This window comes from Linepithema humile, chromosome 3 (genome assembly GCF_040581485.1).
Source record: "Linepithema humile isolate Giens D197 chromosome 3, Lhum_UNIL_v1.0, whole genome shotgun sequence".
Classification (NCBI taxonomy): domain Eukaryota; kingdom Metazoa; phylum Arthropoda; class Insecta; order Hymenoptera; family Formicidae; genus Linepithema; species Linepithema humile.
In genome coordinates, this window is record NC_090130.1 from 29724191 (window position 1) to 29732121 (window position 7931).

At 46.7% G+C, this 7931-nt stretch overlaps 1 protein-coding gene across 2 annotated transcripts in view; it reads left to right on the top strand.

Moving 5' to 3' along the window:
• Nucleotides 1-7931, top strand: part of LOC105669746 (protein split ends) — a 161391-nt gene that overhangs the window by 7608 nt on the left and 145852 nt on the right. The gene's annotated exons all lie outside the window — the stretch shown is intronic.

The following is a 7931-nucleotide window of genomic DNA, read 5'->3' on the forward strand; positions in this document are numbered from 1 at the left end:
TTCGCTCGCTTAAAGATGACATAGTCGTTGAATCGTCGGACGCGTTGCAATCTCGATTATAGGTCGCGATATCGATTGTTACGTAATGATTCGTATATGAGAAGGAAATATAGAAACAAAAATTACAGTATACCACATTTTTTTTGCCGAAAAAATTAGAATAGCGAAAGAAAATCAGAAAATTTCGATGTCTTTTGTTTGAAATGATTAAATTGGATTTATAGCGCTGGGCATCGATTTAAACACGCGATTGGAGAACAAAACAAGAGCGCGAGCAATTTTTTGGTTCGGATGAGTCCAGTTTGCGCGCGATTCGAGCACGCGAAAAGTTAGCCGACTAAGGGGAAGCCAAAAGTTGATTAATCGTGGGTCAAAACGCTCGCCGCGAGATGGGGGGGGGGAGGGAAAGGGGGAGACTGCGAGCTTTACTCGACTCCGCCGCGAAACGACGGTTTGCATCGTGTTTTCTCCTCAATTACGTCAATCCACTCACGATCCCCGCGTAACGGAGCGACTACTCGAATCGAAGCCCTCCGCTTTGGTCCTTAATCGGTCAAGTGATCGTAGACCCCACCCGACGACCGAAGTCCATGCTAGTCGCAGCATGAAGAGCGGAAGGGCAAACGGGGGGAGTCCGAACGAGCGCGAAGAGAGACACAGAGAGAGAAAGAGGGAGGGAGGGAGGGAGAGAGAAGCCAGGAGAAATGGCTAATTCCGGATATTTATGTGGGGGGTAAAGTAGGGGTTGTTACGGGTCTCGAGATCGCCACTATAACCCTGGAGAGCCAGAAGCGACCAACTGACCAGAAAATTAACCCTCCGGCCGATCCGATAGAGCCGGACCACGAGAACCGGCCGAATCCTTGGTAACTTTTCGCGTAAAGTACGTTTGATCTTTTTCCATTATATATATCCGAGCCCCTTTAAATTAGCCCGTTGGCGGGAACGAAAAATACCGACTATCGCCGACTATCGCGCAGTTTTGACCCGGCGAGATTTGACGAAGCTGTACTCTCGGCAGAATTAATTGTTCGTTCCACTTAGACGGGAGTGAAATAATTGTCGCGCGTAACGCGTGACGCGAGACGCGCCATATTACAGCGTATCGTGAAAAAGAGACGTCTTACTTTATTAATCACGGTCGCGCGCCGTCGGGCATCGTGAGCCACGTACCAACACAAGCGCGACTGCCAGCATCCCCCAATAAAAGTCAACAAAAGACTAACGATTCATCCGGCTAATGGAAAAGTCCGAAAACAGAAGCGTGCCCGCGCCAGCTCGCCTCGGATATCCCCGCGCCGCTACCGCTCATAATTAAGCAGACTTTTAGCAGATTACATGTTCGCGATTTCGCACACGCGCTGATCCATTCTGCGCGCTGTCGCGACGAGTCGTCAAGGATTTTTGTTTTTTTTTTTTTTTCGGACGCCGCGCGCTTAAGAGAAGCGTAAGATTACGACTGTTTTCGAGCACCCCGTCTCTGAGTGATTTCGGATTTCAACTTTTCACGAGAATTGGGGAAAATGTACGCATTTTCCGCTTCCGTTGCTCACGTCGCACGTACGTCGTTATTTCACGAAACGTTGAACGGCGCCGGGGGAAGATACTTCAGAAGTCTTCCATTCTGTTGTACGCGCGGCGGAAAAACACGCAAAAACAAACGCGATACGTCTTCGTCAGTCTGGAACCCTTTCTTAACGCCGTTAAGATATTAGTCGAGCAATGTCTCCTTCTTCGCCGAACGGTTTCGCGAAGTCCGGATTAGGTGTACTTAATCCGTTCGGCCGAGTGCTAAGGAGGAACGGGGTCGAGCGGAAAAAATCCTTGCACCCTCTTAATCTGTCCTCGAGTTCCTTCGGGGTGGGGGTTCGTAAGCCCCTTGTCGGCATATTGCGACGATTCGCGGCTATAAAAACTCAGGGGGGCGGCGTGAGCGGGAGAAGAAAGCGGAAAGCGCGCGCGAGGGAGCGAGATAAGCGGGAAAGGGGTTGTCGGCTTGCCCGAGTGACAAATGGTTCGGAATAATACCACCCAGCCGAACGCCCGGCACCCAACATCCAACATCCGGCGCTGGTTCCCGTCAGCCACGGCTTGGAAGTACCATCTCTGGTCCCCCCGAGGGGATTCCCGTGACAATATCGTTAAACGCTCGTCTTTGTTTTCGTTTCGCCGTCCGACTCGGTGCAACGCCGGCACTGATCGGCTTTCACGCGACTCTGTAGTATTCTTCTTGACTCGCGGTAAACCGAATCTCTCTTTCTCGACTCAACTCGATAGCTGCGAAAGAATCATAATTCATAATTCCTCTTTTGGTACAAAGATAAGTGATGAAGTAATTTTTTGGTATTAATTTTGTTGATCACTCACATAGAAGAGCGAATCTGGGAGTCGACTCTATCTGATCCAGATCCAGATTCGGATCCATTGGGTGAGGGCAAGAAGAGGGTTCGCCAGTCGTGAGGACACAAAGCTACTTTAAATAAAGGAGCGCTCCATCCATTGAACCTATTGTCAACCTCTGACGTTGACTGAGCGAACGGCAGGTTCGCCGAATCCATCATCTCCATAGAAAACCTTAATTATTTTCTGATGAAAGAAATCCCTCCGGCGTGGCTCGCTCTTTTTCCTTCTGCGTCTTTCGTCATTGTCGTTTTCTCTTTTGCGTAACCCAGAATGTTCGAGATGTTCTAAAAACTTTAAAGAAAGCTAAATTTAAACTTTCCCCGATTTCATCGACGCTCGTAATCATTGTTGCTAAAATTTCGTTCAATCGCAATCCTTAAACTGTTAGATTTCTCGTAAGGGTAATTAATCGCTGCTAGCTCGCTTCTTTCGAGAAAGAATTTCGTGCTCGAAGTGATGCGCAACGGATGTTGAAATGTAGGTAGAGCGCGACGGCAAAGCCTAGATGAAAGAGCCCTCCCTCCTTTCCGGTGGCATTCAAATGTGGCCTTTTCTAACCATGCAACCCCATATCTTTTCCCTCGAATGCGCCACGTGCCCCCTCTTTGTCCCCTCGCGTCTCAAGAAGCCACGAGCGAAACCATCCAGGCCGCCAAATAAATGACGCTTGAAACAAACGAAAGACGACGACGACGACGGCGTTTGTCTTTTGTCCGTGCTGGCACGCACGGAATTCAACCATCCTCCCGCGCCTCTCCCTCACTCCCACCGGCTATCACGGGAAGGGGAATAGAAAAATATCGCCGCCGGATTTTTGTCTCGGTTAGCCAAACGCTTCTGCTTAATGGTTCGCGCGACGCTTTCGAAGGGCCTCGAGCAACTCGTGACGACACACTCCCATGCGGAAGAATAAATTTCGAGATTACGCGGAGATGGGGAGATTTTAATTTTGAGACGCACACATCATTTTGCGATTTTTGTAGAAGCTTGAAATAATGGGATGGTTGCGATCAAAACGACAACGCGAAAATGTTTCTTCTTATGTTTCGAATCACTGATTTGAGAATTTTTATATCTGTACGTGAAATTTGATGACACGAAAATCAAGAAAATTTAATAAGATCTTTTTTTTTTTATGAAATATAGAATTTAGAGATAAAAATATATATATTATGAATGCAAAAGTAAATGATCGAACAGAGACACCGTTTAGTACACTCTGCCCTTCTTCCTTTCAATACCTTAATGTCAGTCGGCGTTACGAGTCTTTGTCTTCTATCCGTCCCCCTCCTGCGAGCGGTGCAAAGGGGTTTTCACCATCGCGCGAGTCGTACTCGAGGATGAAGCTTTATTTAGCAGATGATATTTACGACTTCCAATCCCGCGGGACCCTCCCAACTTTTATATTGTCTTTGGCAGAGTTACGCTTTTGGCGATGCTGCCACCTCCTGCTTCGCTTCCCCTTTCATCGACTCGTTCCGTTCGATTCGTTCGTCTCCACCATTGAAAAGATGCTGCCGACGATTTGGAAAGCGCACCTAAATGGAATTAAGGTCGTTCACGGTTTGCCGTAAAGCTCGATTTTGCCGCCGAATATCTGCGCGGAAAGAGCAGAGAGTTTCGAGAGCTGCCAGCGATATCGAGAATAAATAAAATTCAAGTCGTTGAAATTTTATTATTTATTTGTCCGTAGTTTTCAGATATAATTATGACGAAGGATAACATGTTTCTCTTAATTGCTTATTGCATGTCGCGGATCATTAAATATTTCGCGCAGTCGAGAAACAAATACGGATATCTATCCGCCTTACCGTCGAGCCACCCTTTATTCGAGATCGTCGTTCGGAGCACGGGGAGTCGCAAACACCAGAAGCAAACATAATATGACGAGCGCTTCGGGCTACGCGAGGAACAAACCTCCTCTTTTACAGTTATTTCTGCACTGACATCTGATCCGCGGCAGAGTCGCGACGGGCTTGTCTTTCGTAAAGCAATCCTTGAGTCGACTTTTCGTCAAAACTGATTATCGTAATATAAAAAATACGGCGCTGAGACGTAATTGTAGAATATTTGCAATTTATCGAAATGAAGTAATTTCGGTAAATGAAATCTGCAATCTCAGAGAATCTTGCGATTAGAACCACGTGCGGGGAATAAGACTGACTCGTGAAAGAAATTGAACGAAAGCGGCTAATCTCACCGCCGGGCGGCCGACAAAAGGGCCGCCGATACTAACGCTTCATTTTTCATCCGGCTAACCGAATTTGTCGAACTCGGACCTGCGCCAAGGGTGGGATCTAATTTTAGGGCCATTCCGATGGATACGAGCTTCCACCCTCGTCGACCGATAGTCGTGAACTATCATTTGTACGAATTACATCGCCATCCCTCCTCACATCGCCGATCGTTTGTTATTATTAGCTTCAGCGTGCTGCTTGTAATGGTTTTGTTCCACAAGCCGAAGCGTCTTAGTTTGCGGATAGTTTTGTCCATTTGTGAGAAATATTCAACCGTTAATTTTGATGGAGCATAATTTGATATAAATATACACACGTCGATTTTATATGCAATTAGAAAGACTATGATTTTTAATTTTCACATAACTGATTTATCTGAATCCAATTAAATACACTTATCTAGCAACTAATTCTTGAATATCGGAAAAAGACGACGGTACAATTATGCGAGGTTGCGGCGAGTCGAATGGACGAACCGCATCAAAAGAATCGACGAAATAATTACGTCAGGCGGGTCGGACATCTTTCAATCTTCCTGCCAGGTAGCTGGGAGCTTTCATCTTCAGGAAGCGTGAAGAGGCTCTGGTATCCGCTGATGGGGGCCCAATCTGCTGGTAAGTGGGTGGCAAGGGGGGACGGTTGCGCGCGCGGTGCGATGGAAATTATACGTACATAAGAGGAACGGAAGGTGAGAGACTGGTACGTTAAAGAAATTAGAGAGATAATTCCTCGGACGAATACCCAATTTACCCTTTCGTCCGTACCGAGCGCCCTGGCCTTATTATCTAAAGTGCTCGGCTGGCGAGAGAGGGTAGTGAAAAAATAAAAAAAGAACACCCTCTCCTAACGGAAAAGGCGGAGGGTCGGGCGGGGCCGGTGGCAGCTTGGAAGGACAAAAAGTATTAAAGTACACCTCCGACCTTCTCCTAGCGAGCGTCGCGCTATCCGGAACTCGGGGCAGCGGCGGGTTGCCGGCGTGCTGGGAAACTTTTTTCGGCTCCTATAATTTATTTACGGCTGAGATATTTTTCTCCGGGCTTCAACACCTTCCGCGGCCTCACCGATTCTTCGCCGTGATGGGAAAGGGGTAAACGAGCGTCGCTTAAGCGATCTGCCTTTCTTATTCTATTCGCGATTGCGTATTTCTTTTTCTTTCTTTTTCATTGATATGTCCGAGTCTATTCTTATCTCTTCTTTTTTCCGCACTCGTCCTTTACGGGCGTAGTTAATTTTGATATCGTATGCAACTCTGCGTTAAGCTTCTTATACTGATATTTATTACTAGCAGGAAAGAAATGTAAATGATAACGATGTGTTTGTAGTTTACATTTTTATAAATTTTTAAATTAAAACATTCAGCAGGGAATATAAAAATATAAATAATCGTGTGTGACTGCAACGACTTGGGAGAAAAAATCGAATTTTTCGATTAATTTAGTGTTAAACAATAGTCTTTCTCTATGTTCAAAAAGCTGTCAGGATTTGTGAAGGACACATAAAGCTCCGTTCGTTATTGCGATGGAAAGAATCAGCCGAGCCAACCGCGAGCTGTCCTGAAATGCATTTTCGTATGTCCGGCGACTTGTTGGCGGCGGTTTTAGTGTCGCGAGCCCGTGCACGAACTATGCGCCATGAGAGGACTAGTCTTTGTTGCTATTTTGGGGAATGGATGCAGGGACGACGCGAATACGTTCGATCGATGAATCACTCAGTACACCGTGACGTTGACGCGGCGCGTTGGCGCGAGGGAGACGAGGGCCACGAGTTTCATGCCGAAACCGGCCAGAAAGGGGACGAGGGGGAGGTACCGCTCGCGCAAAGGGGTTGGATGCACCTCGTCGCATATATATATGGTGGCGGCTCACCGGTTGCGGGTGCAGCCTATGCAGGTGCGGGTGTATTAAAAAGCGGGGGTGGCTGCGGTCGCGTACCAATCACCCGACAGGGACGAGGGGGTGGCGGAGCTGTTGGAGAGACGGGCTACGGGGATCGGATAGAGCGGCAACCGGACGATCGGGGGCAGTCACGGCGCAGAGAGGGATCATATAGAGACGGTTCGTTGCGAGAGAGACGCAGAGCGAACGAGAGAGAAAGAGAGAGAGAGAGAGAGAGAGAGAGAGAGAGGGAAAGAGCACGCCCGAGCCCACGCAGCTCGCCGTGAAATTTTAATCGTGTCGTCATTGGGGTAGTTTGTTGCGATAACCCGACCAGCATAGACGTATACGGATTTCGGGAAAAAAAAGAGAACGGAGGGTGGAAAACCGTGCCGCCGCTGAACGTTACCGCTCTTTTTTTTTTTCAGGCGTTTTTTCGTGCTCTCGGGGACGGTACATCGACCGCACGTACTAAGTATTGACGCGCATTACCCGTTGCATTAATTAGCGGTGCGAAAGTAAAAGTTGATTAAAATTTATTTGAATAACTTTCAAGTTTATATTCGGAATAAATATTAATATCTGTAGACATATATTGTATGAGCAAGGAAAATCAACCGTGACAAATGTTATAAAAGGTATTTGTAACGCGAAAGTGTAGAAAATTTTACCACAAAAAAAAAAAAAAAAAAACAATCGTAACGTAAAGGTATCACGATAGCTGATCGCAGAACGTAGATAGATCGACTCGGCTGAAAAATGTGGAGCAGAGAGATTCATGGGGGCGCGACGTGTCGGCATTATTGCTCATTTGGTCCGGCGCGCATCGGAAAATAATGTAGAAAATTGTTTTGCGGTCTTTTTATCCCGATTTCAGGGACGTCGGTCAGCGCGCGGGGCCGACGGGTGCTTTGTCTGTTTTCCATCAATCACGCGGACCTTTTCACCGTGCGGATATCGAGCCTGCCCGTTTTTGCGTGCGGTGCATCCCGCTCGATTGCAATCGCGGCGAATTATTGAATCTGCTGCATCTCGTCCGACCGGATTAGGTTGCACGCGCGTATCGGTCAATACACGATTGCAATTTATTCACTTTGTCGCGAAACGCTGTAAGAATATTTCAAGTGCGATGCATTTAAAAAAATAAGATTGTTGAAATATCGTTGATGCCAATTGTTCGACACGTGCGACACGTGCGACATTGCGCGACACATTAACCTATTATCATGCAAAGAGCATCGAGCGATCTGAATTTTTTATTTTAATATTAATTAATATTGCGTTTGTGAAAAATAACTTTGCAAACGATAATATCTTTAGTAATTGTATTATGTATGATTAATGTATTGCAACTTACCAGCTTGTGCGTGAAATGTCCCCGGCGATTCATCTTTGTCGATCATATAAGAATAAATCA